General features: G+C 48.5%; 1 non-coding gene across 1 annotated transcript; it reads left to right on the forward strand.

Moving 5' to 3' along the window:
* The first annotated feature begins 5444 nt into the window (after positions 1-5444).
* LOC123163267 (U2 spliceosomal RNA) lies at positions 5445-5648 on the forward strand. The gene has a single exon (XR_006481825.1). It is a non-coding gene; the product is annotated as a U2 spliceosomal RNA (small nuclear RNA).
* The last annotated feature ends 271 nt before the right edge of the window (positions 5649-5919 follow it).

The following is a 5919-nucleotide window of genomic DNA, read 5'->3' on the forward strand; positions in this document are numbered from 1 at the left end:
CAACCAGCCTTAGTGTCATAGAGGACTTCATTTATTAGCTTGTAGACTTATCTTGTCTTGGAAACCGCTATGTTATAGTAACATATTATGTTACCACCTCCCATTAACTACATGCCACGTAAGGCCGGTCACAATGGGCAAGAATATAAGCTGGTAACTTACACACTTCCCTAGACTATGTTACTACCTTCATAGTGAGTAAGAACATCTATGTAGTGTCATGCAACGATCTATTTATTAGGTTATAGACTCATTGTTTCTTGGAGTGTGTGATGTTCTGGTAACTTAGCTAGTTACCACAAGCAACTTTCTCTTCATTAAATACGTGCCACATAAGCAAAGTTGTATTGGAATGTGTGATGTTACTCCTAAGTTCCTCCCCACTGTGATCAGCCTAAGCAAAATTTTCTTGGAGTGCGCTATGTTATTAGCTAAATTACTCCCACTATGACTAGCCTTAGCATATTCTCATTTGCATAGTATGGAGCATAACTCTATACGGACGAGAAACCTTTCCTCCACACTCCCTCTCAAGCATGCTAGTAGTAGTACCACCTCTGTGTCAAAATGCGTTGGGAGTGGCTTGATGCCACTAAAAGAAGACCATTGGAGCCGTACCAAACTGACATCTATTTATGGGAACGCAACGCACACTAATTCTATCCACTTGAAGCAAGAAAAGAGAATGAGGAAAGGCCACAGCTGTGAGCGAAAACGATGGTGGCTGATGTCGATGCGGTGGTGGTGGTAGGCCCGACAGAAAGATGGAACCTCGAACTATCCGATTAGCACGGCGTTGAGCAGGATCATGATCATCAGGGCCCACTCTCAGGGAGGGTGGGAGCCGGTGGTGTTGCCGCTCGCCCCAGCATCTCCATTGGAGCGGAGGAGATCCTGCGCTCCCTTTACCCTTTGCTATGCCAGCTTCCTCACGGGTGGCGCAATCATCGTCGTCGCCATGGTTGGACGGATGGATCGCCTCTTTTCCTATAACGGCGACCCCTTGTGCCCGGAGGCCGGAGCAGTAGTATATTCGGGATGACGCCCCGCCGGCGATATAGTAATGAGCAGTGTACGATGTTGCCGGAGGCTCGGAGCGCGTATTGTATTCTTCTTCTTGGCTCTGAGTTTGCGATAAAATTAAATCTTGCTTCCAGTGTCTGTTCCACTGTGGTTACTATGCTGCAGCCGGATTCGTGTGTTCCCAGCCGGGCTCAGATAGTTGTTCGTCGACGAGGAAATGGTACGAAGAGATTAATAAGGTTATTTTTCTTGCTAATAATAACTTGACAAGGTGGTAATCGGAGGGAGATGTATATATATATCAAGAAACAGACCTAGTACTACCATCATAGTTCTGAGAGGGCTTAACGTTGCTGCTGCTCGTACTGGCCCAGCTCGTGTGGCGTTAAGAACGCAGAGAGCATCTCCGGCCGGCCGGCCGGGTATATGCAGTTATGCACACCATCTGTGTAAGATTCGTACACAGGACGCACATTTTCCAATTTTGTCGTCGGAAGGAGAGTGATCTGATCGCCCCCGTGGAGCCAGCGGGGTTCAGTTCAGACCGTTGTAGACGAAAGAAAGAAAGAAAGAAGGCGCTGCGTCTGCATGCATGCATGCACGCAACGGTGGACGTGTCTTGCGGCGAGGCTGCTTACTCGGTCGCAATCCCACTCCCTACCCAGGTGGATCGCACGCACGCATGCACGAGAGGTCGGGTCAAAGGCAGGGCACACATCTCATCACAGCACACTCACTTCCCTCCTCCCATGGATGGACCATGGTACTGTAGAGCAGTACTTTATTGAGCTAATGAAGTGATCAAAGGCAGGTTAAATCGTACTAGAAGCAAAGGCGCGCTTTGCGGCGCCGTTATTTTCTGATGGTGTTACGAAATTGCAGAATACCAAAAGATGGGTAGCATGCATCAAATCAATACTAAGCAGAACCAATTCCTCTGCATAAAAATGTTTCCATGGCGGGATTGAAGAATAAAGAACATTGAAGCTCACAGAATCAGCTACAGTTTGCAAGTTATACCTCCATATCATTAAGAGACCCATTGGCGATAGTCAATTAAATACAAAAAATGTCAAAAATTCCTTATGTTTGTCACAACTGTTTGTTTATAGTAACGCTCATCATAGCCCAATTTATGAATAATATACAGTGCAGGTATGTGTTGCTACTAAACCATAAGTGGTCCAGAAGGCTAGTATGTCCCGAAGCTGTTCTGACCTGCTCTAACCATAACAATTCTATGAAACGGATTTGAGAAAAGGTAAAATTAGCATGGTGATATGTTCTATGCCTCCACAATTGCTACCTGCTGAACACAGTTTGTTCATATGATAAAACGATAAAACTCAAAGTGGCACAAACGGTTTCAGTGGCATTTTTCCTGTACTCGATGTACTAAGTACTACTCCTAATACCATTGTTTTGAAATCCATTTCATTGGAAAATAGCATTGTGATGGTATACCATTCAAGCAGATGACATCATATTTAAACAGCTAGAAATAAAAAAAGGAAAAGAAAAGATAATACCTTAACATCAATAGGCACAAAACAACTCACCTTGGCTTCCACCTTGTACTCCAGGAAATTGTGCCATCACCATGGCCGAGTAGGCAAAAGCTTTGAATCTGTCCAATTGGCATTATCTAATAATTTACGGATGGGTGGACAAAAGAAAAGAAGACAAAAGGATTCAGAGGCAGGGTGATGTGCAGAACAAAGTGATGAATCAACTCAGAAATTGTAATAATGCATCCAGTCCAATACTGTCATTTATTCACTCTCATGATATATAACAATTCAAGGTCATCGGCATAGCAATTGTTTCATTTGATAAAGGAAAAAGAATATTGTACAAAAATATTAGTCAATTGGTCTCATCACTATTCTTGAATATGCAAGAGAGATGTGCATTGTTGCATTAAGAAGAGTTTACAAAATAGAACCCCCCCCCCCCCCCCCCCCGCGGACCCCTCAAGCTTCAAATTACACACGTGCTGGTGGCGAGAAAACTATGCCGACCAAATCGCCTAAGCTTACTAAACAACCTTAGTTGAAAGCAACATCAACCTGAACCAATCTCCTAGCTCCCACCAAAATTCAGAGATGTCCTTCCTCCATTACTTGCTTCAGGACCAGCTGCATCAGATGAGGCTCCATTGAAGGGTGTTTTTACGGTACCCTATACCGCTGACAGGGGAGGGAGCGGTATATTAAAATCCAACCACTCATTTTCTGAGGATAGGATAGACATAATGGTGATCGGAAATAAATTTGCTGTCCCCCGACTCCTCCAGTAGCTCGTCTTCTTGGTCGCGCACCCGAGGACCACCGTCGGCGTCCGCGTGCTCCCTCGCCGTCTCCACTGCGTCCCCGTCCATCTCATATGGAGACCATGGTGAGCTGCCGCTCATCCCCGCGCGCCTCCTTTTCCGTCGTTTTCTTCCATCGTAGCGTCGTCTCACTCAAGCTGGCGCCTTGTTCGCTATGGATGAATCCCTGGAGCTCATCCCGCACGCACACACCCAGCCACATGCGTCCGTTCGCGCTCCATGCCCGCAGCAACAGCCGTGGCGCACGCGCCACAGCCCCGGAGTGACCGCTCCCGCCTCCCGCATGCGAGGAGCCCCGCAGCCTCGAGTCGCCTCGCCGCCATCAGCGGCAACGCGATCCTAGAGGGCCGGCCATGGCAGCCATGGTCTCGTCTGCCAGGCACGGCCAGCCGCCGTCGCGGACGAGCAGCGTGCGCCCGGTGCCCGAAAGGCATCACCATCGGTTCCATGGTGCTCCACCTTGCCGGCCTAGTCGTCCTTGCCGCGGTGGTCCAGTCCCCGGAGGGCGAGAGGGTGGGCCTGAAGTCGGCGACGGGGCCAAGCAAGGGTGAGGCGGCGTGCGCGGCCGAGGACAAAGCTCTGACGCGGGGAGCCTGCAGGGACGGGAGAGAGCAGCGGGGCGCCTGTGGATACGAAGACGAGGAAAGACTAGTCGCAGCCTCGCGGTGGAGCAGCGGTGTCGGCGTGGCGGGTCCTCTAGTGCCTAGCGGCAGGAGGAAAAAGAGGAGGGTGGAGGGACGGGAGAGAGCAGCAGGGCGTTGATGGCGAGGAAGATGGCCTAGCGCGACAACCTCCTGATTCGCCATAGATGGGCAGGCGCACGCCAGCGGCGGCTGGAACTCACGTGGGCTAAAACAATTTACTTCTCAAAATGCCCTCATGACTTGTATACTGGAGGAAGGGAGCGAAGCGGTGCAAGCTATACCGTTGGCGATTCCGTTGCTAAATTGGAGCAGTATAGATCGGTCGCCACCATTAGATTTAGAAATGGACGGCCAATATTTCTCCCCGGGTACCATAAAAGAGCTCCCATTGAATACACAATTGTCGCATTATATATCTGATAAAGGGACAAGTTGTCAAATCGAGTATAGATAGACCAGATCCATACGTAGGTGGGGCCATGAGCACAGTCAAAAGGCTCGATCAACCACAGCGCTGTAATTCGTGAGAGCTTAGAAACTGTAAAGATAGTACCAGTACGGGCGCGCGCTGCCTAGTTCGGGGCGAGGGAGAGGTGCACATGGGCGTGGCGTGGTGGCTGACCGGGCCATGTGTACCTCCGTCGTCTCTAGATCATCGATCGATCGCCCAGCACCAGCATCCAGCAGAAAGGATTGCAGCTCGCATAGTCGCAGCCTTGCCGGTACTTGCGCCACCATGCCTGCGTGCATGCATGGAACTCCCAGCCCCATCAATGATGGTAGTAGCACTTGTGTACCAGTACTGCTCCAGCTCGCCATTTTGTGCTCATCATATTCCCTTTCCCGCTCGACCCTCGTCCCCTTCCCATATCCGCTCCAGTCATCTTTGTTCCCGGCATGCATACATCTTTGTCTGGGAATATATATCTGGAGAACTGTTTGCTGATGTGACTTTGTTTTCTTCAGGTTTTGTGCGCGGATCAAGCGAGCGCTTGTGTGTGCGTGGTCTCCTTCGTGTATGGATTGCGAGCATTTCTTCCTTTCCATGTGCAGCAGGAATGAGGCTGCTACTCCATTTGTTTACGAAGAGCAGTCTTTGGTTGCCACGTGGAACTGCAACGCACGCAGATCTTGAGGGGTAACTGGATACCGTAAAAAAAATTGAGACAAACTGGATACTGTAATTAAGACCATCTTAGCGACGACTGATTGGGCCATGGAGCATGTGGGCCGTCACGCCCTTGCTGATCGAAGGAAAAACCTACCCCGGCCCGCAGCGCTGGTTGAGCGGGCAAACAAACGCAGCTCTGACTTGTTGTATACAGATTCTGAAAACAGAAAAGAGGCTTTGACTCGTCGCTGGGATTAATCCCACATGGCGTGCCCGGATACCTGAGGCGGTTCAGCAAGAAATAAAAAGGGTGCCAAGGGCACGATTTAGGGTATTACCTTTCTCGGCCTCTTTGGCTAAGATCAAGTGTAGTATCTGTTCTGTCAGTTTAATATCTGATACGTGGATCTTCGGATTCACACTATGATATTAATTTAATTTTTTTGAGGGGAGGAGGAACTGTAAAATGTAGCTTGCTGCATGGGTCCTCATGTGTCGTCCAAGCGTTGCACTATTGTTTGGAACAGGCATACCCCAACCAAAACATAATGAAATCTTTATAGTTTCTTTTTTTTATGGAGGAGTATATATAATATCATAGTCTCATTTGCATACTATGCACATAACTTCAGGGTGAGTGAAGTGCCGATTAGAAACCACTCGCAATAAAAAAAAGATTAGAACCCTCTCCTCCACACTCCCTTCTCAAGCACGCAACCATCTATCTTCAAGATATTCGTAGTTTCAGTTTTGTCCTAACAAAAAAATTCTGTACATTTGATAAAGTCTATAAATAACATACAAACATC

This window comes from Triticum aestivum, chromosome 7B (genome assembly GCF_018294505.1).
Source record: "Triticum aestivum cultivar Chinese Spring chromosome 7B, IWGSC CS RefSeq v2.1, whole genome shotgun sequence".
NCBI classification, from domain to species: domain Eukaryota; kingdom Viridiplantae; phylum Streptophyta; class Magnoliopsida; order Poales; family Poaceae; genus Triticum; species Triticum aestivum.